The sequence below is a fragment of the Neopsephotus bourkii genome, unplaced genomic scaffold (genome assembly GCF_033783945.1).
Source record: "Neopsephotus bourkii isolate Nb327-2 ecotype Australia unplaced genomic scaffold, CSIRO-AGI_Nbou_v1 NB_463, whole genome shotgun sequence".
Lineage (NCBI taxonomy): Eukaryota > Metazoa > Chordata > Aves > Psittaciformes > Psittacidae > Neopsephotus > Neopsephotus bourkii.
In genome coordinates, this window is record NW_026900965.1 from 1,436,659 (window position 1) to 1,463,201 (window position 26,543).

Sequence of the window (26,543 nt, forward strand, 5' to 3'; positions counted from 1 at the left end):
TGCTCTGAGGCCACAAGACTGCTTTCTGTGCCATCAGCAGTGGGGAAACGCTTGTCTCCTTTCAGTGACCACTTGGCAACTTTTTCCTCTCGAGACTGGGAAAATCCTCCTCACACTTCCCAACTTTCCGATGTGGTGCGTAGAGAGAATCCTACCTATTGCTGCTTGTGAGCAGGAGAAACAGGAGCTCATTCCTAATCTCAGTTATGGAGATTGTTTGAATGAAACTGGTAAGTGTGGGGTAACTGGATAACCTGTATGTTATGTGCCAGGTCCTTAACCTCTCTTCACGTATGCCATAGAAGCTTTCTGAGAACCAGAGGCACCAGCCAGCAAGAAATTGCTTCTCTCAGTGCTCCTTATTGGACTGCATCAAAGTAGCATTAATAAAGAGTTAAAAACCCCACCAAAACTGGGCTTACTAAGGCAGACCGAGTCATAAACAGCTTTGAATGTGCAGAGGTCAGGTTTCAGTTGGCCTTCCTGAAAACAGGGGGGTTCTGGCATTGGACCATGATTCGTTGTGCTGGAATATTCCAGTACAGGGGTTGTTAATGCAGAGAGGGGCTCCTGTGTGCCCGGTTCTTGCCTCCACGTTCGCTGCGGCAGATTTGTACTGATAGCATTTCTATCAGTATAAGTTATCTGTTTCCAGTTAACCCAGATGAAAGCTGGAGCGTGGTTATTGCATTCTAAGATTGCTGGAACTTGTTAATAATTCAGAATAATAAAGTCAGTCAAATGAATTCACTTCTAAAATGGAGCTTATTTGCATTGGCTTGTCTTTTTTTTGGAACAGAGCTCTCTGTGGGCATATGTTTGTGTAAGCTTTTTGTATGTGCTCCTGAGTGTTTGTGTGCATACCTAATTTTCTTCACCATCTTAAAACCAAAAGAGGCTGAGCTGGATTTAAATGTTGTACAAGAAAATATAGGTTCTCCCTGCCTGTGAATATATTCAGTGAAGGTCCACCCCGAAGCGAAGCCGAATAGCTATGGTAAAAATCCATGGGGAAAAATGGGGTTTGTAATGGAAATGCTCTCTCATTTTAAATTATAGGCATATGTGAAGTTGAAATTCACGCTGCAGCATCCAGACGGTGCCTCAAGCTGGCTGCACATTCCCAGAAAGGAAGAACAACCCCCCCCTCCCAGCCTACCTGCAGAATGACCTTTCTTCTGATGCTGACTTGCAGCTCAGGAGCTTTTGTGCTGTGAGAGGCAGGGTAAGATACATGGGGTGACAGATTGCTGCTGACGGGGAAAGGCTCATTCAGCTGCATTTCTCTGCAGCCCCAGTGATAGATCCAGGGGCTCGTTAGAGGAACAAGAGCAGCAGCCAATAACCAGTTGGTCTAAGCCCTGGAGATAGACCGTATGTCCCACACTCTGTTTCCTAATCTGCGAGCGTGGGGTAAATTCAGCTGCTGTGTCGCCTCTCCCCTGCGTGTTACACAGCAAAGAAACACACCAGAGTGTTTGTCTGTCTGTGGCAATGCCTATGTCTATAGAAACTAACGTTTGTAGCTGTGCACACGTGTGTGTGCATATCGATGTGGCTGTGTATTTATCATGGGGGAGGCTGGTTGTAGAGCAGTCCAGAAAACAGGAGCCCTGTTGTGCAAATTGTGCTTTCTTGGAGGGAATTTGAGCCAGGAGAGCAGGGGGATGGATTAGCCGTGAACCACGAGGAATATCCTTTTCTGCCTGTTTTTTTTTAAGTCAGAACAATTTGAGGGAAAGGGTCTCCCAAAAGAAGTCCGGTTTCAGGAGAGGCTCAATTGAATTCCGGGTTCCTGGCTGCCTGCCTGCAGGGCCTCTTGTCACTTCTACTTTCTTCCAACAAGGCAGAAGGCGGAATTGACAGCAGCCTTCCCGCCAGGCTGTTAGAGGCACAGGGAAGCCAGATGCTTTGCATCCCTGCTCCCTCCCCCTTCTGCAGCCCAAGAGCCAGAGAGTGAAGTTGCTGAACTCCTCCATCACCGCTTTCCCGTGTTCCTGCTCTGACCCAGCAGGGATCCTAAGGGATGGAATTGCGCCTGGTATCGGCAGCGCCTGTGCTCGCATGGCTGAGGGATAGGACATCACATGCAAGGAATTGTTACCCTTTCATACAGGAAAGTTAAATTCCACTTTTGTACAGACAGTTGATGCAGAGGGCTCGCTGGGGAAGTGGGCTGATAGAGGAGCCTCTTTCTTTGCACAAAACCAGGGCAAGTAGTTGTATAATACAATTTCAGAGCTTCCATCCCAAATTCACTCCTAAACTCACTCTGAGTCCATGCTGTCCCTGTAACTGCATGTTGGGTACATGGTAGGTGAGAGCTAAAATACTCTTCTGATTTTTTCTGCAAGGACAGTGTGCTCAGCCCCTCTTTTCTTCTCAGTATCAGTACAAAATGTGAGGTTTCATTTGCTGTTGAATTAACCTTTCTATATGCATCATTTAACTAGATAATTTGCTGACTCCAAGGTTTTTGTGTGATCAGATTAGTTGGATGGTTTAAAATTGTTCAGTGGGAGTTACAACCATGTGGAGAATGGACCCCTTTACATTTAGGGCAGTACCAGGTTCCTGAGTGTAGTTTTTTGAGACAGGACCTGCTCTGAGTCAGGAGTTGGGCATTTCTCTCACCAACAACTGCAGATTGGGTGGCAGATTGGTAGTGGATGACCAGGAAATGAGGGAAGAACTTCTCACAGGGAAGAGCTTCTGCCTAAGAGCTCATCTCAGTCTCCCCTCTGGCAGGTTCAAGCCATTCCCCCTGTCCTATCCCTACAGGCGCTTCCTTGTATTTCTTTATGCTGCCTTCTCCACTGCTTGGCCTTCTCTCTCTAAGTCAACAGCTTGGTCTTTATGTGGGTATCTCCCACAAGGCTCTTATGGCAAAGGTTATTCAAAGCTGCTCTCTCCCTTTCCATGGGGAACTCAAAGCCTTTCTAATCCTCCTACCCCACTTGCCCTGCTATAGAGCTAGGAATGTGGTGGTGCCAAGCAAGCCACAGCACAGGTCTGTAGATGTGTTCTCCAGGAGAGAGGTAAGCAATAGGAGGGAGACAAACAGTGAAATCATATGGTTTCATTCAAATCCATACAGTCCTCTTCTTCTCCTGGGGGCTTCTTTAGGTCTTCTCTATGCCCAGAAGTTGTATTGCTGCCTATACAGTGTGTGCTTGTTCACTCCTTCCTTCTGCCACTGATCTCTTGGTCCCTCTGCTTCTTCCCCAGGTGGGGAGGATGATGATGGAGCAGGCAAGCATTGCTGCCCATGCTAACCCAGGCAGGAATGAACACCAGCCCAGGGCAAACCAGGAGCATCTGTAGCCTGCAGGGAGGCAAAAAGTGTTGCCCAGAGCAGCCTCTGGAAACATTTTAATTACCCCTTGGCTACCTGGCACTCAGTTATCTCGAGGGAAAGATCACAAGTGGAGACAAGGTAAGGGGAATTTTCTGCTTGGGGTCAAATTTCAGCAACATTTTTGCAGCAGTTCTTGTTGGGATGGTTGAACAGCCTCCCCCCGACATCCCCAAATCAAGCCAGGTCTGATGCATACGGCAAGCAAATCACAGTCATGCAGCCCTAACACAGTACTGTGAGGTGGATGAACATGGGGCTTATAAAAGCATCAGCCTAAGCACTGAGGTCTTTCTGAGCAGCTTTATGGCCAGGAGACTTCTTTAACAGCCTGTGAATCCAGAAATGAGATTCAGTTTTGTTTCTCCAGACTTGCCAGTGAGAGAAGAGCTTGTGTCTGCCTGACTGCCTTCAGAGCAAGTCAGCTTTGCCAGCCAAGGCAGATTCTTCTGGCCTGCTTCCAAGAGGCATGAGCTTAAACAACTGGTCTCAGATGGGGTGTCTCCACAGTCTTAGCCATGAAGAGAGGTGATTATTTCTCCCTGATAATTCCGGTTCTCATAAGGAAATCCTCACACACACAGAGCGCGCACCTTCCCCTGTGCTGTCGACGTGCTCTGCTGGAAAGATTTATTCCAGTAATAAGGTCTTCACAGTGAAACTTAACAAAAATGAGGGGGTACATTTATTAATTATATATTTTACAGTTAATGAAAGATAATATGTAACAGGAGTAATTGCAGGCGCCTGCCTCGCTGGCACAATTCATTGTCAGTAATAAACGTCTGTGTCCCTTTGGTGACTGATCAATTACAGACACAAATCCTGCCTTGTGCTAAGCCCCTCTGATCTCTTTTGCAGGAGATGAAATGTTTTCCCACTTAGTGTACACAGAAGAGTCTGGAGCTGAGCTGCTATCTCCCCAACTGTGAAACTACAGTGAAATCCAGTCTTTGTGTTCCGTTGCCTGCTTTGAGGAAAACAGTGGTCATGGGATCAGACATCAACCTCAGGGTGAGTATAGATACCACCCACACCAGCTCTTCCAACACACTGCAACCTATGTCTGGTTCTCTCTGTGCTTGTCTATCCCTTGCAGCCCTGCTGCAGGCTCTGGTAGGTATACAAGGCATAAACCTGAGTTCTACAGGACTTGAGTATTTCACTGCTCAAGCTGCCTCTTCCCTTTCTGCTGATACACCATGTAGGAACACTTGTCACTCATCTTGGCTTGTGTTCCAAAACCTGGTCATGGATATACATTAGCCATCCGTGTGGTAACTTGACTGGTTGTCAGAGCATAAGCTCCTTTGATACCTGATACAGCAGGTGGCTTGTATACCTGGAGTAGAGTGGGAAGGTTTGTTTTGCAGTTTCACTGGTATGTTTATTATGCTCCTAATGTCTTTTAAGCTGGTTGGTAGACTCTACCTCATGTGGGTGTCCACCTCATTACCTTCCTGCTACCTGAGGTTCACTACAGAGCCTGTGACACATGGTTGAGTGATTTTTATTCCCTCCACTTGAGGGGAGTATCTTACAACATTTTAAACTGGTCCATTGTGATTGACTCATGCCACCCACTTCTGACATGCAGCCAACAAGGTAAGAGAAGGTTTAGGAGCACTAACAGCATCCAGATCAATTTAAGACACAAAGTAAACCCAAAAGTTGGATAAAACATTTCAAACAGGCAAACCCAGCTCTAAACACAGAGCCATCCATGGCAGTGTGACATTCCTTCCTTCTTTTCTTTAGTTCTTTAAAACCTGTTGGTACAGTTGGTCGGTTCTCCCCATGGAGCCCATGCAGTGTGGCAAGTGAAGTCATCATCTCTAATAGCTGTGCCCACCCCAAGACAGCAGTCCTACCTAAGAGGTTGATAGGACCATTTCAAGGAGGTGTTTATCTGATGATATGCCACAGGCATCAGGGTGAGGTCCAGTCTGCTTTAGTGTCTTCATTAATGAGCTGGAAGAGGGGAATAAACAGCATGTTAATGGTGTCTGGGATGAAACCAAAGAGAGAACAATGCAAAGGGCCTGAGAGGTCACTCGTGCCAGCCCACCAGTAGTGAGTAGGACTGGGTTGTATCTGCCACGGCCGCTCAGCCTGGCTTCAGTATTTGCCATGGGCTCTCAGTCTTGCTTCACATTGGCCTGATTTTGTGAGTGAAATGCAGAGACTTGGGGCTGAGTTTGGGCAACCAGAGCAGTGGGCTGGGTGTTTGTGAGAGCATCTGTTAAGCTGCAGCGTTGGCTGCTCTGCTTTAAGACACAGGATTTCCAACTCCACCTTGTCGATATTTGAAAGCATGAGCAGCAGAACCAGCAAGCTTGGGTGCAGGTTTGCAAGCACAGAGGGGAGCAGAGTGTGTGTGAGCTGCGTGTCTCTCTCACGTGCTGCTCTCATTATGTGCACATCTTCCAGTGCCTCCCAGAGTGATTCGCATCCAGAGCACTCTGACAGCCTCTCAGGCATCAATCACATGAATGCTGCAATAGCCCTGCAAGGTCAGGAGGTGTTGTCAGGTGGGGACAAATCTGTGTCTTTGTGATGTTCCTCAGAGCAGCAGTTTGTGCCTCAGCAAGGAGAGGGGTGGGGACTCCTGCAAGTGTGTGTGTGCTTGCTACAATCAGAGCTTTCTGATTCCTACAGCCAGGGATGGGATCCAGGTCTCCCGAACCCCTGTTCTCTGCCTTGACCACTCGAAGCACTTCCTCCCCACAGAAACCTCACCATGAAACCACCCACAGGAGAAGGGCTTTGTTGCTTGGCAGGAGAGCAGCGGCTCTGCTCTGCCCAATCCGCAGGCACATTTTTGGGGGTTGTGTGTTTACGAAAATCTTGGCTTTGCTGGTCTGGAGAGAAGAAAAGTTGATTGTTCCCCAGCCAGGGATCGGCGTCTCCCTGCCTGTACGTGTAAATAGCTCTGGAGAGCCACACCAGGCCATGGGGAATGTCTGTGGTGCAGCAGCCTGCTTGGATTAGAAGCCTTGTCTCTCTTCTGTGGTAAACATGTCTCTTGTTACCTGTTCTCGCTGAAGTTTTTCTGGCTTCTCCTATCCTTTGCTTGGCCACTTTGGCTTCAGGGCCTCGTGATAGCTGGAGTGATTTATTTATTCAATAATAAAGCTTAAAGAACTGGTTCTTTCCCAGATTGCTCTGTCCCAGGCAGTGGCTGTCTCTGAGGAGCTGGGTCATGATGGGGTTAGTGTGGAGGGAGGCAGGGCTGCTTGTGAGCCTCAGCTTTGCCAACCCGCTGTTCCTTCTGCCTCTCAGCCTTCCCCCCTGCGTCCTGAACTAGCAGGAAAACTGCACAGCCTGTCCAGGCATTCCCAGTTCTCTCTCTCTCATTTTAACTGGTGCCAGTGGGAGTCCAGCATGAGAGTCTTGGGGTTGTGAAGTTGGATTGCTTCTCCCATTCTCCAAACCAGCATAGCACACAATACTGGGATTGCGCAAGGAGAACCATAATGGGAGAGACCTGAGCATCGTAGGGAGAGGACAGGCATGGAGCAGGCAGGCAAGGGAAGAGGGAATGGTTATGGTGGAAGCGAATACTTGATTGGAGATAGCAGGAAGGAAGGGAGGAAGGAAGAAAAGACCTTAGTCTAGCCAAAGTAAAGGGAAAGACTGGCTGAGCTTCAAGTGGCCCTATCCCATCTTCTGTAAGGGACAATGACATCCTCCCCCTAGGGGTTAGTGTTGTCTGTTTATTCACATGGCTGGGAGGTGACTGCAGTCTTTGGGATGATGGATTGGTAAGTGTGTTGAAACAGAAGTTAGAGGTCTGTGCTCTGGCATCCAGCCTGAGGCATCTCCAGGTCCTGATCTGAAGGCAGTCAGCTGCTGGCTGGTGTGGGAAGGGGTTTCCCCAGCTTCACGCATGGTACTGACAGGGCTGATGTGCCATTTTGCTGCTTTAGATGACTTGACTTTATTCAGGCTCCTAAAATCCTGAGCTCTGTGGTAGTTGCAGGATAGCAGGGCCTTGAGCAGAGCTCAGGTGAACCGGTTCCTTGCTGCTGCTTTCCTGCCTGTGGGGTTTACAGCTGGATAATGAAATCCACTTCCCAGCACTCTCTGACCTTGGGGTTTGTAGGTGCTCAGGGGCATCTTAAAGACTTCACATTTCAGGAGGCAGAAGCCTGCCACAGCTCACTCTGTGCCTCAGCTCTTCCGTTACCCTGCAGGTTTGGCCCTTCCTTACAGAGGATTCTGTATCTTCACACTGCTGCTGCTCATGGAACAGATGACACTGAGACGGTTTCACACAGCAGTGACAGAATGAAAAAGCAGAGGTAATCAGGCCCCAAAATAATGCTGTTTATCATCTATAATCATCACACAGGGTCTAACAGCACATAAGTGGGCTCCTTTCAGGAGCACAGAATGCAGGCAGTGTTGTTGGATTCAGTGATTACTTAGAAGGCCACTAGCCAGGCACTGTGTGTGGGGATTCTCTGGGTGCAGGCACACCTCTAGATCACATATGTGCAAACAGGGGCATATCCAGTGCTGAGCCCATGTCTGTGCACGTGTTCGTGGGTGCAGTTTCCAGAGTCAGGCTGTGGAAACAACAACTCAGCCTCTTTCTTAGTGATCCCGGGGATTTGGAAGGTATAATCTGGAAGAGCTGCTTGAACCCCTCTCCATGGAAGGGATTATTCCAAGAGAACTCTCTGATGTTTCCTCCTGTGGCTCTGGCTGCTCCTCCCTAGTTTCATGCCAGTCCTGAAATACATAGCCCTGAACAAGGACTTCAGGATTGAGTTTCCTGCTGGCAGAACTCTCCTCTCCTCCACCACACTGCTGCACAGTCTGAGGGTCCGGGCAAGTTCAAGTGCTCTCAGTTCAGAAGAGGTCCTGAAAACATTTACAAGCAACAAACCCCATCATTCTTCCACCCATATCCCTGCAGCTCAGTCCTTACTCCCCACATGCTGCACTTCTAGGGAGAGCTAAGCTTTGCAGTGAGGGAGAAAAGGCCAAAGAAAGTCTTGGCCAAACTGAGCACAATTACTGCATTTAGCCATTTGGTGGAAGCTCTTAGTAACAGTCTGTTTGAAAGTAAAGGTCTCAGAGCTGAGAGCACAGGAAGCATTTAAGTCTGATTTGTATGTGTAGGGGAATTAGTTGGAGTCTCACAAAAGAGATGAAGTCATGGCACTTCATCTCTTCAGCAAAACATCTGAGATGCTGCACATTTACTTGCTCTGATGTTGGGGGTTATAAAGGAGCTTTCTAAATCCCTTGTTTTCAGTGGTGGTCTCCAGATGAGGGTATAAAATCCCTCCTTACAGGACCCCAATCCAGAAGTGTCTCTGTGTGTAGAGGAGGGATTTTTCTCATCCTCTCAGTGTCAATGGGAACTGGTGTTTCTCCTGCAGACACCACCCCACTGCCAAGAACTCTGCTTCGTAAGACTCTTATGAGCTACTTTCAACCCTTGAAGAGGGTTTTCTAGACCCAAACGTTGATGTAAGTGCATTCTTACTGTCATTCACATGCAAACCAATCAGCATTTCACTCCAGCACCTCAGTTTTCCTGCAGATTGTTTTTGCCTCTCTGTTTGACTGATCTGTGAGCCCTTGGGAATGCTGTCAAGAGGGGAGCTGTTCTCCTGGATCCAAAGGGCAGCCAGCTTAGGGATGGAGCCAGATGCTTCTGTAGTGTGGGTATCTCATGCCAGTGAGCCAAGGAGGAGAGCTCTGCCCCTTGGTGTGCTCTGTGCCTGCTCAGAAGAGCCCTGCTGTTAACTGAGCAAGTGAGCTTCCCACTCAGGGAGTCTTCAGTCCAGGTCCCTGCTCAAAGCACAGCCAACTTCAGAGCAAGGTCCATGTGGTCTGAATGCGGTCCAGTCAGCTTTTGTACATCTTCAAGGCCAGGGACTGTTCTGCCTCTCTGGGCCCCTGTCCAGGACAAGAGGGTTTTCCTGGAGCTGAGTGCTTATGGTTGAGTGTAAAATCTTTTCCAAAGCCTTTGCCTTTTTCTGTGCTAGGAGAGGTACTGCTGCAAAGCAGGGTTATCACCAACCTACCACCCCATGGGCTTCCCTGGCCTCCTAAAGCCCCTCCAGCCTTTTCCAAGTGCAAAAAGGACAGTGATTGCTCCCATCCCAGTGTGTACCCAGCTTGGCTCTTCTGCTGCTGATGCAGAGGACTTGGGGCCAGCCTAGACCCTTGGATCCCCTGGCCCAGTGGTGAAAGGAAAATGAGGCCATGGGAGTCAAGCAGAGACTTGTGCTGTGGCTGTAGAGCCTGGAGCAGGGCAGGGAAGCAGTGACCCTGAGTGTGTGCAGAGTTGCTTTGGTGGTGTGCTTGCCTTTGCTTTGCACTGGGGAGTACAAGTAGAGTCATGTTCTGAAACAGGCTTGGGGGTGGGATCTCCTTGGCTGGGGATGAAGGTCCTGTGGGTCACCCCTGCATGGCTGAAAGCTGCTGCTTGCTGGAATGGGGAAGTTCTGGAGCAGTGGGGCAAAACCTCTGGACCTTTACACTTCAGCTCAACCAGTCTAGGAAGAGAGTGGGACCTGTGTAGTGAGGGGCCTGAGTGTCCCTCCCATGGTCCTTCAGGGGAAGAAATGGCAGAGAAGAGGGAGATGCTGAACCAGTGGTGTAGCTGTGGGAGTACCTGTGGTAGACTGCCAGCATGAGAGCTGCAAAACAAACCTTGTGGTATGGAAGTGTACAAGGAGGAGACTTGTCCCAGAGCTCCCTACCAAGTGTGAGACTGGTGGAGGTGAACAGAGGAGCAGTGAGTGCCTCTGAGTGAGATCTCGGTGCTGTGCTGTCAAATGTGCTGCAGGAATCGGAGTGAAAGAAGGTTTTGAAGAAGACAAGTGAGGAGCTTTGTGGGTGTTTTTCCCTTCTAGAAACATGAATAAAGAAAAGCACGACAGCGCTTCCTTGGAAATCTGGTGGGTGGCCTGGTGCTGTGAGCTGATAGATGGGGGCTGCTTCCTTCATGCTGAATGAGAGATGACAGATGGGAAAGGAAAGGCCTTCAGCACTAGTATAATTAGCTTACTTCTGATAACATTAGGGTGGGCTTTTTCCTCTTAATATGAAGAAGAGAGAAGATACTTGACTGAGAATAATGGGATAATGGGAATTGTAGAGCTGTTGGTCCTCTGATCCTGAGACACTTGAAGTAAAGTCCCTATACCAGCTTCAAGAGCCCAGAGGGAAGATGGTGTCCTTCTCTTGGAGAGGGTTGGCTGCGTGGGGCTGGTCGACCTCCTCCTTGCTTCATCAGTGGCCTCGAGCTCTTGTTTTGGAAGAGGAGGTGAAAGGCAGTGCCCCATCAGGTCCCATCAGTGTCCCTTCAGTGCCCATCACAGCTTCACGCCCTGCTTTCCCCCCCCAAGCCTTTTCCCATGCACACTAATGAGCCTGAGCCCACTGCTCTGTGCTGCAGTCATTGCGCTTTTCATTCTTTTCGGTGGCTCTGACCATCTGTAGGGCTCTTTGCAGAACCCATTTCAGTTCTGAAACCCCTTTGGAGATGAAGGGGCCATGAGTGCATGCGGTATCCAAGGTGTGGATGAATCAGAGATGTTTCTGTTCTTTTATTTTCCTCTCCAAATGATTCATCCACTTGATCTGTTTCTTGATGGGTACTGAACGTGAAGCTGACGTTTTCATGGAATGACAGTTTTATGTGGAAAAATGAGGGCCTAGAGGGAGCAGTGGAAGTGATGTCTGTGGGAGAGGGATATCGTGATTTCAAGGTGAGGTTGTTTGGACAAGGAATATTACAGGAATCTGAAAGGAGAGGTTACAATAGCTCCTGGGCCAGAGGCCACCTGTGAGAGAGGCCAGTGTGAAGTGGATGCTGTCAGGAAGATGCTGTAACTTGCCCATAAACATATAAGAACTGGAAAGGGAGAGGGAAGTCAAGCCGGGAGAGGGAGCTGGAAAGGCTCCAGCTTGAATGTAGGAGATGAAGAGAAACAAAATGAGCCAGAGAGCTTGTTAGGAGGATGGTGCAACTGCAGGTTTGGGCAGAGGGTGCAGAGCAGAGCTGTGAGGGGGCTTGCAATGAAGTGGAGCAGCAGCATCGCTGGCTTGTGGATGAGATGATCCTGCTCACAGAGGGCTGGAGTGGGGGGGGAGGGTTGTCCAAGAGGCAGGATTTGTCCAGCAGAGCTTCTTGGAGGGTGAGAAAGTGTAGCATTTGGTGGGTGAAAGGAACAGGCTTGATGATGACACGTTTGGTGTGTAGGACAAACATGGCTGAAACAGAGGGCTGAAGTGTACAGGAACAGTGGCTGGAGTTGGAGGAAGACCAGGAGGTGACAACCTACAAGCAACATGTTCTACTTTTTAGTATAAGGGAATAAAACTGTGCCCTGGGCAACTGGTTATTGGCTGTGTACAGGGCATCTTTTCCCTACACAGGGAGAAGTTAAATCCATGTAGCTTCCTCTTTATCATGTCAGCCCTTGCTCTGGCTCCTTTCTCCTGGTGGGCAGGGGTGTTCTGGCTGGTCCCAGTGCTGCCAGGATGATTCTGTGCTACTTCAGGCTCTGATACACAGGAATACCTTGTTCTCAGCAGGGTGACCTCTCTGTCATGTTTTCTTTGCCATCCAGAGCTCTGTTATCCATTGGGCCTATGAATCCAGCCCTGACATGCAGCAGAGTCTTCAGCTGGTGCTGGCTTCGTCTCAGTGCAGTGCACATTTTGTGCAGCTCCACCATGCTGCAGTTGTGGCTCTGATGTGGATTTGTGCATGGTGGCAGAATGGGATGTGGGCAGAGTGCACATTCAGAGGTGATTCCAGCCCCTCAGTACCTTTAGAAGAGCCTTATTCCATCCCAGGCCACAGAGACCATCCCTTGACCTCTGGCAGCTGCTCCTTGTCTTGTCTTCTGAGTGTCTTTTAAAGATACCTTGGACTGCCTCGATGTGATATCTTAATGCTCTTTTTGACCTTCCTTTTTCCCTTGGGCCTGGTGCTTAGATGTCACCCATCATCACCGCTCCGTACATGAGCACTGAAAACAACCACCTGAGTTTTCACTTGCTGTCTCTGCTCCAGCTCTCATCTCCAGCTTCCTGCTCTAGGAAAGAATTGTGATGTTTGGCCTCATGGTTATTAGCCAGGAAGCAGGAATCACACATAACTAAAATAACCAAATCTAATTCACATTGACAGGAGAAAATTTCCTTTGCTGCCTTCTAGCCCTGTCTGAAAAAGAGAGCAGCTCCAAGGATGGAAGAATGAAATGATGTGCACAAGCAAAGTTACCTGGCTGAGGTCACTTGGGGTCCATGGAAGATTAACTGCAATGGTTAGTTACTCAAGCTGAGATGTCAGAGACAATTTAGGAGCCCTGGCTGCTTCTTGGAGGGGTTTCAGACTAGATCCATGTCCATATTCAGTGCCCTAGCTGTGCCCCTGGGCAGCTGCCTGTGTTCTGCTCATTCCCAGCCCCTTCCTGACCCCTCCAAACAGGATATCTTGATGCTCTTGTCATATTCTGGTTTAGTTCTATCTCGTGTTCTAGGCAGAGATGTGAGTTGCCAGGTCTGAGTCTCCAGGAGTGCTGTCAGCTGTACTCTGCTGTGCAAGGCCTTTCTCTGACATCCTTCTACTCTTGCTGTTTTCTTATGTGTGGAGAATAGTGAGCATAAATAGCTCACCAAATTACTTAAGAGGCTCTCTCTTACTCCTGAATACTGCAGGCAGGTTCCTGTCCAATATAATCCTGTACCTGCAGGGTTAGGTGCCAAGCATCAGTCATGCAAGAGGACTGTAAGTGAGCTTCCTTCAAAAACGAGTTCTGTTTTGCTGAAGGCCACAATGGGGAAACCGCTGTGTTGCCATCAAATCCCCTTTGTGTCAATCTCAGGAGCTCGGCTGTGGGTGAGAGGGGCTGGGTGCCAATGGACCACTAATGAATTACCAACCCACGTTGTCTTCTGGCCGTGCAGGGGCCTCCCAGCTCTGCCCCCTGATAGCTGATCCAGGGGAAAGCCAAGGAGAGGCTCCAGTTCTGTGGCCATAACTTAACATTCCCTCTGGCTTTATTCCTTGCAGATACATCTTGGCATTGTGAGAGGAAGCCAAGAGTGAACGTATGGCTCATTGTGGAGCTCTGACCTTCTCAGAGTGGAGCAAAGCCAAGCAGCTGGAATTGCCTTCCAGTGCCAGAATCACAGAGTCACAGAATGGTTTGGGTTGGAAGGGACCTTAAAGCTCATCCAGTCCCAGCCCCTGCCATGGGCAGGGACCCCTTCCACTGGAGCAGCTTGCTCCAAGCCCCTGTGTCCAACCTGGCCTTGCACCGAGGGCCAAATGAAGAGGCAGGTTTGGGTGATGAGCAGGAGTTCAGAAACTGTCCAGCCACTCTGGGCATGAAACCTGTGACTGGCTGGCCTGGGAGAGACCTTGGGTAAGCACTACATAACTGCTCACAGGGGCCTGCCAGGATCTGGGTGGGAAAAACTTCCCTTTAGAGAGGATTTCCTGTCTTCTCCAAAGGAATCCCCAGCTGCTGAGCTTGCGATGGCCTCGTGTCTGGGATTTGCTTTTCTCAAGACCTTGAAAGCCATTCCCTTCCCCAGCTCCTCATGGAGTTTGCTGCAGCCTGTTCCCTGTAATGCAGCTGTTTGCTCCTTCTCTGGAATATCTTTGCACTGAAATGATTTCTCCTTTATTTCCTTTTAACCCAATTTGTTAACTTTCTATTGTAGCTTCTTCCAACAGCTCTTGCCAAGGGGCTCATCAAAGCCTCCCTGCCCTGGCGCTAAGGGAGGAGGATTATTAGTCTCTGTGTTCAAGGTTAGAGATGATTCCCCCTCTTGTGCACTAGAACTCTTCCTGCCAAATCTTTCCCCTCTCCATTCAAGAGAGAAGCTCACTGGAGAGGCTCCAAACCGCGCGCAGTGGGGAGGCCGTTGGGTTACACTCATCCATGTTTCCTTTAAGTGGCTCTCAGCCCTCCCTGACAACCTGAAGACAACATGAGGTCACCCTTGGGCCTGACTGGGTGCTGTGGTCATCAGTGTCATGTGGCCTTGTCCTGAGAGCCCTGAGGCACCCACATTCCTCCTGCCCTCCCCAGCAGGAGGCTGGTGGGACCTTTGCTGCCTGGACAAAGGGGCAGCTCATGGTTTGTCCAGAGGCTGTGCTTGTGCCTGGTGTCATGCGAGTGTCAGCCTTGGCTTTTGGGAGGATAAACAGCAAAAGGAAAAGGCATTGGCAGCTGAGGTTGGTTGGAAAAGTGAGCTGAGATGTGTGGGAATGCCGGAGGCTGAGTGTGTACTTTGGGGCTCGATGACTACTGATCCTGTTCCTTCTGCTTTTACCCTCAGCCTCTGATGGGTGATAACAGTGAGTGTTTCCAGAGTGGACTTTACAAAACATTGCTCCAGGCTGCACTGGAATATCACATACTTAACCCTTTGTGTAAATGGATCTGTTCGCTCTTGGGATAACTGGAGGATTGTCTGGTCTCCCTCCTGTTGACAAAATAAGGCTCATAAATAGCCATGTTCCTCTCTTGTCGGGGAGAGTGATGCACATACCAGGTGCCAAAGTAGACAAAACATATCACTGCTGGCTGTGATTTCCGAAAGATGTGATGTCCTAGAGATGTGGCAGTGCTCTGAGCAAGGGGCAGAGCCTGGTTGAACACCCATTGCCTGCACTCAGATTGCACGTGCACAGAACAGCTGCTCAGGCCTGACTGTGCTGGTGTCCCAGGCCACACAGAGCTCTGCAGCAACAGGAATGCAGCATCTGGGAATGAGTGTCAGACCCTGGAGCAGTCTCCCCTCTGCGCAGGGGGTCAGGACCAGCAGTGGGTCTGAACCCCCTTGTCCACCAAGTGACTCCACTCCAGGAGGTCGTTTTGGGGAAGGAAATCAAGGGCAGGATTTGCAATGATGACTAAGGAGAGGGAACTGGAAATCGAGCAGGAGATGTTGGAAGGGTGTTGGAAGTTGCTGTCAAAGTCAAGGGAGCTGGGTCTGACTGATGCTGGAAGAGATCAGAGATGACCAAGGCAGAAGGCAGGTTCGATGGTTAAAGTCATCCCAGCCCTTCATTACATGATCAGCTCTGTGCACTGCCACTTATTCCCCCAGCAACACCATCATGGGACCTACTGCACTGTGCCCTGCCAAGGGGCTCAGGTACTGTTTTGCTTCCTTTGGCTGGAGAGCAGCGCATTGCTCCCTCCATCACCCCTGCACTCATAGGGCTGCCTGTATCTGTGTCTGTGGGGACTGGCACCAGGCACAAGCCTCTGCTCCTGGATTTACCTGCTCCATTTGCAGCTGGTAAATCCATTTGCTCAGCAGGTGTGTTCTTGCATTCCCTGGGAGAGCAGGCCTTTTGGATGGGGGGAGGGAAAGAACAGAGGATAAACTGGAGGGGGGACAGGAGGAAATAAAGGGAAGTAGGAGAGAGGGAAAAGGCAGCAGTGTGACTGGAAGAATTAGAGACGGAGTGTGGAAAGGGCTGCATGTCCCCAGTTGCTTTGAGCACTCAGCAGATCCTGTGGTGTGTCTGCTTTATTACTGACAGAGTTTTCCCTTCTGCCGGCTTGTTTCCTAATTGCTGGTCTTGTAAACTGCTTGATTTATGGCTCTGCTCATCAGTCCTGGCCCTCGGGTATAACATGTTTTCCTTCCAGGCTGGAAGTGAAGATGGAATTAACAGCCTGCTTTAGGTTCAATTAGAAGCTGAGCATTCAGGGATCTTTATTATGGTGCACGTGCCAAATCAAACTGCTTCATTTTCACTCCTCATTCATGGAGGGTATTCAATGACTCCTTCCCCAGGGCAGCAGCAGCAGCATTGTGGATGCATGGTGTCTTTGAAGTGTCCCACAAGAGAAGCCACCAAGGACTGGTTTCGCTGTTGGTTTGTACAGAGAACTCAAATCTGTTTCCTCCCAGCTTGCTCTGGAGCTCTCAGTTTGTGCCCTACTTGTTTGTCTGGGGCAAACTCAGTACAGCTGAGGGATGAGGATCGAGTCCCCGAAGAGCCAGAGCCATGACCCCCGGTGTGCCAGCAGCCATTGAGCCAAGGCCTGGCTGTCATCCCCGTGTTCAGGGTCTATCCTACACCTGGAGTAGGGAGCCAGCGTCATGCAACCCTGATTTTTACTGAGTGACCCGAGCACCTCTGCTTGCACAGCCCTTGGTGGCAGTCCCATCCATGCAGCTCTGGTCCATGTGGCTATGTGGTCACACCATGATGCACCAGGTCTATGGAGCATGCAGGCCTTGGTATGATAATGCTGGTCCACACCTGACACCCCAGAGGGTTGTGAGGATGTCAGCTCCCTTGGGATATGACTGTTCTGAAGTTCAACATAATCTCTTAGTCTACACTTGCAGCCCAGAACCCCCTCATGTGCTGGGCTGCACCCCCAGAGCATGAGCAGCAGCTCAGGGAGGGGATCCTGCCCCTCTGCTGTGCTCTGGGGAGACCCCCCCTGCAGCCCTCATCCAGCTCTGGGACAGCAGCACAAGAGGGACCTGGAGCTGTTGGAGCAAGGCCAGAGGAGGCCATGGAGATGCTGCGAGGGCTGGAGCAGCTCTGCTCTGGAGCCAGGCTGAGAGAGCTGGGCTGGGGCAGCCTGGAGAAGAGAAGGCTCCTGAAGGGGAGACCTTAGAGCAGCTCCAGTGCCTAAAGGGGCTGCAGGAAAGCTGGAGAGGGGCTTGGGACAAGGGCCTGTAGGGACAGGCCAAGGGGAATGGCTTGAACCTGCCCGAGGGGAGACTGAGCTGAGCTCTTAGGCAGAAGCTCTTCCCTGTGAGGGTGCTGAGGCGCTGGCACAGGGTGCCCAGAGAAGCTGTGGCTGCCCCATCCCTGGCAGTGCTCAAGGCCAGGTTGGACACAGGGGCTTGGAGCAAGCTGCTCCAGTGGAAGGGGTCCCTGCCCGTGGCAGGGGTTGGAGCTGGATGAGCTTTAAGGTCCCTTCCAACTTAAACCAGTCTGATTCATTCTGTGTTTCTTCTTAACCATTTCACAGGACTGTGGCAAGGCAATAATGTCATATTCATACCATAGCTCTGCAGCACAACAGGCACGCTGCATCAGAAGCTTCATGAGAAGGAAAATGTCTGTAAAACAAAACCTTTGTGAAGGTTTAATTCTCTTGTAAAGAGCAGAGAAGCTGTTGTACGAGTGCGGAGCTGTTCTGAAGCATAACACTCTGCAGGTACTAGCTCAGTGCTTGCAGGTCTCGAGCAGATAAGTTTAAGCTGACAAGTTGCCTCAGGACTTAGAGCTCTATGCCATCCTGCCCTTGAAGGGCCTCTTAGGATGCTGCTGCTGTCTCTGAGCTGCTTCTTGTCTGCATCAGGTAAATCTGATCTGCCTGAAAAGGGGACTCTCACAAAATGGCTTTGTGCCTCTGCATGCTGCTGTAGGAACAGGGAGTTCAACTCTGCAACACGTGAGGCCAGGAATGATGGAGAGAGCATGGAAAGTCAAATAGAGCACTGGCCTGCTGCCCCTCAGGTACTGTCAAATCTCAGTCAGAGGGAGAGTTTTAACACATCCACTTAGTGCTGCTCCAGCCCTCAGTTGTCTGCAGGAGCTCAGCCAGCTGGAGCTCAGCTGGATGGGGCACGAATCCTGTGGCAGTGAGAACTGCTGGTGTCTGGTTTGCCTCTTGGAGCATGTACAGTGAAGTAAAGCAGAAATGAACTACAGGGTACAGGTTTCCTTCCTTGTGACATTAGCAGTGCAACTCGATTAGATCATCATGGCCGTCCTCTGGTTTGTGTCTTGCTCTTCCTTCCCTTGATGGCTCTGCAGATGCAGACAGTGTGTTGCTCCTGAGGAGCAGGGAACTGGTGTCTTTGAGTACCATGTGCTGGGAGCAGCTGCCCAGCCCAGGCCTGGCACTGCAGCAGCTCTCCCAAGCAGTCTGGATGCCTCCAACTCTTGTATTGTGTCCTTCAACTTCTCACAAGGCTGAAGAGTCTGTCCAGCCCTTGAAGTGGGATGGACCCTCCTTGTGTATGTCTCATATCCAGCAGGATCCCTGGTGCCAGCTTCGGTTTTGTTTAAAATCCATGAGTTCTCAACCAACTGCCTCCTTCCAGGTAACCTCACAAGCTGAAACGAGACAGCAGATCTTGGAGTGCAGGGCATGAAGACAGGATTGCAGCCTTCTTCATGGGTCATGAGCACCCACCTACCATGTGTGTAGTCAGTCGGTTCCTCGTGCCTCATAGTCCAGGATCTGAGAGCACAAGGACAGAAGATCAAAAGAGCCTCTTGCTTGCATTTCACGTGTCCTATCACTGAGTATATTAACTACTAATTACTGAACTAATCTGAATAGGCACTCAAAGTCTGGGTGTTATCACTTATTACTGATAAAAAGCTTGAGCTCTGTTGGTTCTGCAGGTGTGCTCACACCCATGCATATTTCCTAAGTTGCATGGCAGGCAAGATGATTCAGATACGATAACCACAGGAGGTTCCAGGTCCTGGCCCTGTCTTGCATCTGGACCACATGAGCCAGCAGCTGAGATCAAAACAACAATAACCTGGGATCCATGTCCAGGATGAGCAGAGGAGATGCCTGCACCCATCCCTTCCTCCCATGCAAAGGTTGGAGTACTTTCTAAGCTTTGGACCAAATCACCCCCTTTCTGGACTCTGTGGTGGGTGTCAGCTTTTCTTCAGACCTGTTCTTGATGCTCACACTGCACAAAGGACTTTAAATGGGATCAGAGGGAGATACTTCTCTTTCCACTCTATATTCACACGGCAAGATGCTCTCTGTCACCCCTGACCTCTCCCTCGCTGGCTGTGTGGATCTGAATGCTACAGCATTCAATCACCTTCTGGACAATTGAACAGGAGCTATTCCAACAACGTTGCTTCCCCTCTCCCCTGCCTGGGAGCAGGAATTATCTCAAGCAGGTTGTAGTGGTGTGTGTAATGATGACTGTGGCAGGGAACGTAGTTCCTGTTGCCTGGATGCAGGTGGAAAAAAGGATGGCTATAGGAAGGGGATATTTTACAGCTGCAGATGCGACAGATGAGCGTCTGCTCCAGCTTTCAAACCTTTCTTTTTGGAGTTCTGTGTTTCAGCTAAAGGTGACTGCCCCACTGCTGACAGGTCTCTTCCTGCAGCTCAGGTGAGTGACTGTTCATGCTTCTGCTCTGTGCAGCATAAAGACAGACAGGTTTGTGTGAAAGACCTGCTGACACGCTCTTGTTCTGAATGTGATGTCGGGGATCTGACCTGCCACAGGAGTTGGCTTCACAGCGCGAGCCCTGCAGTCACAACGGTTGCCTCATGACACTTCCAGCCTCAGCAGGCACTTCTGTCCCTCCAGTCAGCTGTAGCTGGCATGAAGGGATGGAATTGGTGATGTTTTGGGGGGTGAGGCCTCACTTCATGTGTAAACCTCAGGACTGTGTTGGTTTTCAGGTCAGAGATCACAGCTGGTTGTGCACTGGACAGAAGAGGCTTCTGGACCTCATAGCAGCTGGTTGAGGAGGCTCTCTTCTCAGGCAAGTGCTGTAACAAACAGCTGGTGTCAGAGCTGTGGGCTGATTTGTGTCCTCCTAGGACAGGGAGCAGGCTGCAGCCACCTTTTTAGTGGCTATCAAACACCAAAGACCTGGGCCAAATGCTCTTCCCCACTTCTCAGGTTCATCAGAGAATGACTTCAGCCTTGAGGGCTCCTGGGCAAGGGAATAAGGGTTGTCAGAGACCTCCTCATCAAGCTGCAGCCTTTGGTGACTTTATGTGTTCGTGATGCCTTTGCCTTGTGGCTCTGTTGTACCATCTGGCAGCACAAGACTGTCCTAAAGTACCCAGAGGGAATCCATCTCAAAATGGCCTTGACTCCGGTATGTTTAACATGGGTCTGGATTGGGAGGAGCAAACTGGGCTGTGCTTGTCTTCTAGAACCTGCGGGGACCATAGATGTGAAATGTGAAATGCCAGTAGTACTGCTGTGAATTCTCATTTACCTGAGTCCATCCTTCCTTCCACAGAGGGACAAGGAGCAGGAGCAAAGTGTTTACACACGTTTAGAGCATGGGAAAGATGGCTCATCTGGACTGAAGGAGCAATCCCAAGCACCCCCAGCTGGCAGGTCTGCACTGGGGTGGTCTCTGAGGAACAAGGTGTGGGAAGCTGGCTCACTCGAGCTGCCATAACAGCAGCTGAGCTCTGAGTTCAGTGCTTGTTTGCTGCACAGTGCACTCTTCCCTTGGCAGCAGCTTGGAGCCTGCATCCCTTCTCCCTGCCCACAGGATTGCTTGCAAGCTAGAGGGAGAAGCTGGTGGCAGGCCCCACAAACATTTGGGTGTTTTCCAGATCTCTCCTACTCTCTGTAGCAGCTCTTGACTTGCTTGAAGTCAAGGACATGCATTAACTCACTGTTTTCTCTCCCCCACGCAGCACCTTAGCTGTGCTCTGGCTCTGAGATGTGCTCAGCTTAAGCAGTACGTGCAGGGAGACTTCTCTGGTCTTTTTGGTAATAGAAATGAAATCATAGACTCATAGAATGGTTTGGGTTGGAAAGACCTTAAAGCTCCTCCAGTTCCAACCCCTACCATAGGCAGGGACACCTTCCACTAGAGCAGCTTGCTCCAAGCCTCATCCAACCTGGCCTTCTTTATTTCTCTTAAGCCAAGTGAGGATGCTGCAGTGCTGAGCTTGCGCTGAGCATCATGCTTCCAGATCCTTGGATCATCCCCCCTGCTGGGAAGGGAGAGCTGCTCTCGCTCAGCATGTGCTCAGCTCTCCTCTGTTGCCAGCGTGACCAGCTTACAGGTCAGCTGTAGCTGATCCTTAGCTAAGACAGCACAGGCTTTTAGATCCAGGACTTGGTCCCTAAAGTCAACCAAGCCAGCAGCAGTTCTGATGCCTGCACAGAAGCAGTGGCACAAGTTGTAGCTCTCCCAGCAGACCAAAGCTCTGGGGCTGGAAGAGCTCTGCTGCCTACAAGTCTTGCTGTGGCCATGCCACATCTTCCTCCTGACAAGCCTGGCCTGCAAGGAGGCACAAGGCAGGGAGTGATGTGTTGGGGTCCCCTCTCTCTGGTGACTGCCAGCAGGTCTCCAGCTCCTGCAGGGAGCCCTGTGTGGGGCAGCAGGAGGAGATGATCCCTTCCCGACCATCGGTGCTGCTCCAGAGATGGAACAGGCAGGGGATGGGCGGCCAGCCCAGGGAATGGGAGGTGACTTTCATCTCTTGGTTGCTTTGTTCATTGTTTAGGTAAGTGAGTGGAAGAAAGACTTTGCTGGCTATGCTAAGGAAGTTATTGTTTAGTTGATGGCTTATTTGTTCCTTTGGGGAAGAAGATTGTGTTTGCCTTTGGGGGGGATATCATGCAATGGCAGTTCATTTTAATGAGCTGCTCTTTCTTTACCTTGGCTTCATTTAACCAGAGAAGGAATTTCTGAAAGGAGAATTTAAAAGGAGAGGGAGAGAAAAACCCAAATCCACAACCCAGATCTCAGACTAAGGCTGGGATTTGGGATCTGTGCTTCCCACTTGTCCCTGGTGTGTACCTGCTTAACAAGAAAAGATTTTACCATAGAGGCAGAGGATGTGCCTCCTTGCTTTCCCTCTCTTCCCAGCCTTGCCATTCACTTTAGGGAATGAATGAGGGAAGTGTCTTTATCTCTGTGGTGGGGTTAATGGCCATGTGGAGTTGAACTGAATGTATAATGGCAAGATGGAGATGAATTGAATGTTTTCCAGGAGAAGAGCCTGTACCAGCAGCACTTCAGCCCAAATGTCAATGAGGGCTCTCTCCCTTCTTTCCCTCTCCTCCCTTCTTATCCATCCTCTTTCATTCACAGGCTCATGGGGTGGTGCAGGGGGAGAGCTCCCCTCTCTTCTCCCACCCTGTCTCCAGGTTGCAGCTGCTCATGAGGTTGGGGTGGTGTTGGGGCTCTTTCAGCTCTGGCTCTGCCTCCTCTCTGCTTCTCCCCCCTGAGCTGGAGGGTGACGCTGTGACAACAGCCGGCAAGCAGGGACAGGCAGCTGGGCTGTGGCAAGTGACAGGGCAGGGCAGGGTTTGCTTTTGTGCAGCCATGAGGAGAGGAGCCCTCCTGCTACAAAGAGGGTTTAAAATGGCTCCATTGAAGCCCTCCTGGCTGCACAGAGAGGCCGGCAGCCCGTGCTGGCAGGTTGCTGTCCTCGGAGCAGAGCTGGGTGACTTCTGTCCCCTCCATTTGCAGCGAGGGCACCTCCCCGCTGCTCGGGTCTGAGTGAGCTGGGGGTCACTCCCGCTTCAAGCCTTTTTCTCTCCCCCTTCCCTTTCCAGCTCCTTAAACAACAAAGGTGTTGAGGGAATTTATACCCCTGCCTGGTAACAAGACAGATCAGCGAGGCGCTGCCACGGTTTTGTGAGGGCTCCATAGATTTTTATTGCTTTTCAGTCCTTGGGTTCCCAACCTTCCTCTGGCTTTTAAATTGCTCACAAAACGCAGACACAGCTCCTATTCTCTGAGTTCCTTTGATGATTTTATTTATATCTCTTGCTTTGTCTTGTCTTCTGTTACAGGGAGACTGCAATTAATTATTATCCCATCAGCTTCTATTTAGCCTGACAGTACAATGCAACACACAGTGTCCAACCTTCCTCTGCCTCTGTGTGCACGAGCAGGCAGCTATTCTCAGGAAGAATAAAGGCTCTGGCAGCTTCAGAAAGGGACGTGCTGCTAAAGGGCAGCTTAGGGGACGTCAGTAGCAACAGCAGAGCATGGTTGTGATATGGCTGAAATGACCAGGCATCCCAATTCAGTTGTGATGCTCCTGATTTCATTTCCTCATCCAAAGTGTATGGGAGACTATCATTCTTCGAGCCGGTCCAGGCTCGTGGTTAGAGCAGAGGCTCTGGCATCTTTTTCTCCCATCTCTGATTGACCAGATCATTTTGTGTCTTACCCCTCCTGTGAAATAGGGATTGTGGCTGTAAGATGTGTAAAAGAGACCCTGCTTGTTCAGTGTGGGTGAGACTCAGTGGGAAGGCCAGAGGTGCACAGTCCAGAGAGGGGTGAGCAGCAGCCTGGAACAACACTTGCCCAGGGAGCAGACTGGAGGAACTGGCAGGAACAGGGCAAGAGACAACTTAGAGGACACCTGGGAATGCTCTGGCAAAGAGGAGGGGATGGGTCTGTTACATCCTTAAGGGAGTGGAAGGGTAAGAATGGACTTAAATGTACAGTGAGGGATGTTCAGTGTAGACGCTAGGGAAGTGATGAGAACAGTAATGGTGTGAGCAGATTTCCTGGAATAGAGAGGGAGAGTCTCCAGTGCTGAAGCTTCTTAGGAGCAGGTTTGGATCCTGGTTTGTGTGTGCATATGTCAGAAAGAAGTGCTTCTGTGCACAACTGTGCAGGAATGGTAATGACCGAAGACCTCAAGAACAAGTGTGTGTTAGACTGGGGGATGTCTGATGGTGGTTTCAGGACTCATTTCCTACCCAGTCTGTATCACCAGGTTCTGTCCAGGAACATCAGTTTTCTCTACCGGCCACCCTGGCGCTAGAAAACCAGCAAAGCTGTTCCCATCTTTCCTTTCTCCTTGGGTCCTGCAGAACTGTTTCTTTGCCCCACAAGCCCCTGAATGGCACAGTGCTGTTGCCATGCAGTGCTGGTCCTGAGATAAAGATGTTTTGACAAGATGCAGTGCCAGGTGTGTGGAAACTGCTGTTAAACCCAGTGTTTGTTCCCTTCACTGCTGCTTATTTCTCATCATTTTGTTTGTTCATTTACACCTCATTTTGGCAGCCTTTGGCAATGTAGCTCCTGGTCTGACCTCCCCAGACCAGCTAATGACAGTGGAGCAGAACCTCTGGGCCAGTGTCCTTGGGAAAATGTCCATGGATTTCTTCCACACCCACGCCTTCTCCTCTTCTTCCCAGCAGAGTCCACTCCATGCTTCAGAGGAAGCTGCAAGGTTGGGCTCAGAGGGATGTTTCTCACTCCTGTCCTCCACAGATGACATGTGCTCACTAGCCCGCGTGGCTACCAGCCATTACCTGGGTTAAGTGTTTCAGTCCAAGTGCATGTAGCTGGGGGGACCCACAGGGAATGAAGGGCAGGTCTGGGCAGGGAGGACAGGCAGGCAGAGCTGGCTTTGCCTTACTGCTGCTGGGATGGAAGTGCCAGGATTTGCAGGACTGAGATGCTGAGTTGGATGGTAGGAAACTGGCTCAAGTTTTGGACTGTCTGGGTTTAGCCCACTCGATCAGCCTTTCTGAAAGAGCAGCTTGACTGGCTTGGGTGCAGTCCTGCCCAAGTGTCCTAGCCTGCTCCTGAGAGTGAGCTGGGATGGTCTTGGAACCCTGTCTTGTCTTGTGGGAGCTTTGCTCGGCTCTGCATTGCTTCAGGTCTCTCTCCCAAATTTAGAAGATGAAGCTAAAGGTAAGAGCAGTAACTCCATGTCTGATACCAGGTCTCCCATTTGAAAACCTCGAGTGAGCTCTTCTTCCACCTCCACCCCAGGTGCATTTCTACTGAATTCATGATTACTGTGATAAAATTGCAGCTAATCCTGTCAGCTCTGAAGCATGAGCTGGGAGGGTTGGTCTTTACATCAGACATGTAATTACCTGTCTAACAAACTGAAAATGTATGTGCAAAAAAAGAGGGAAAATGAAGATCTCTGTCAAATGAGAGAAAGGCTATCATTTTCCCCATTATTTTTTGGTTTGTTTTCCTCTATTCACAGCAATGCTGTGCTTAATCCAATAGGAACCTGCTCCAGGGATCAGTCTGCCTGGATAGCTACCTCATTGCTCCTGACCCTCAAATCTGTGCAAGGACATAGGACTTCATGTTTGAAAACCCTGGCAGAAAAACTCCCCAACCTGCAGGGTCTTGGAGGCAAAGAAATCTGTTTTCCTGCATAAGAAGAATGCATTTTTATGGTGACTGAATACTGCATTGCAATCAGAATGGCAGAGCTATTTGTTAAATGCAAGTTACTTAAATAATTCATTTTTCTGACTAATTATGCAGTACGTGCTTAGCTTCAGTGATCACATGTCATTAAAGAGAGCAGTTTCTGCAGCACTGTCATGACTTCGATGGTGCTGATCGAGAAGAGACTCAGATTTCCTGGTAGTCTACAGATCATGTGTTGATTGAGGGATTTACAGGGGGTGGCATGTGCTTGAATACAGACCTTGGCCTTAGGCAGCATGACCTTATTTCCTAGAGGTTCTTTGACTTGACCAAGGTCCCAAGTTACCAAAACAGCTTAATTTTAAGTAGGTGCTTAAAAACTATTGAAGTCGATGATGCTTAAATACATTTAAGTTACATGCTTGAGACTGGTTAGGGATGAAGCCTCACTGGTACCTGTCCTTCCCCAGGGACACATCTTATCCTCTTGATTAACTAATCCAAAATAACAGGCTTGAGACATGTTGGTGACTCTCACTCTTTAGCTTGTTATAAACACCCAAAGAATAGGCAAACCCCAAAGAGCATGAAGAGATTCACCCAAGAAGCTAAATGAGAGTATATGTCGGAGGAAAATGTATCATCTCTGGCTATATTATTTTGCCATGCCAGCCAGTGGAAGCCTTATGGAGGATTAATATATGGGGGAAAAGGCTTGGTTTTCTGTGCATGCTTTAATGACTGGACCTTTGTTCTGCCTTTTAACTGTGACCATTTAATAACTACTTGACTCACTTTGCCCTCAGGAGGATGTTGCACGTAGCTTCTCTGTGTTGAAGAATACAGTTGAAATTAAGAATGTAATTTAATGATTTGGTTGGTAACAGACAGTTCCCAACAGCCTACCTGTGGAGTGGACCTTCGGAAGCATCTTCAGTACGAGGATGCTTCCCTAGACCAAAATTAACCTTGAGGTGTTACGTAGTAAGTTCCTAAGTTACCTCCTCAGAAGTCCTTAAATCCTGTGTGAAAAACCTCTCCTGAATGTTCAACCAACAGCAAAATGAAAGGATGTTCTTGCCTTTAACAAAAAGAGTTGGGAAATGGATGTAGTTGTCTGGTGGATCCTGAGAAATGCATGAGTTGGTCTCTGAGGAGTTCAGGATTTAAGCATACAAGTCACACTCGAGGTGGGAGGGGAAGATGGCTCTGAGAGGAAGGTGATGTGCCTAAAGGTGGCACAAGAGGACAGAGCAGAGCTGGAATTATACCCCAGGCCCCCAGGGCAGCTCCTGAGTGCTGTGTCCACAGCAGCCCCTG

General features: G+C 49.8%; 1 long non-coding RNA gene across 2 annotated transcripts in view; it reads left to right on the forward strand.

The window, feature by feature from the left end:
- LOC133210505 (uncharacterized) overlaps nucleotides 1-26,543 on the forward strand; it is an 88,108-nt gene that overhangs the window by 41,320 nt on the left and 20,245 nt on the right. For both annotated transcript variants that reach the window (XR_009724957.1, XR_009724956.1), the window contains exons 4-6: nucleotides 1,060-1,225; nucleotides 3,726-3,883; nucleotides 4,217-4,369. This is a non-coding gene — a long non-coding RNA (uncharacterized LOC133210505). The remainder of the gene's footprint in view (nucleotides 1-1,059; nucleotides 1,226-3,725; nucleotides 3,884-4,216; nucleotides 4,370-26,543) is intronic.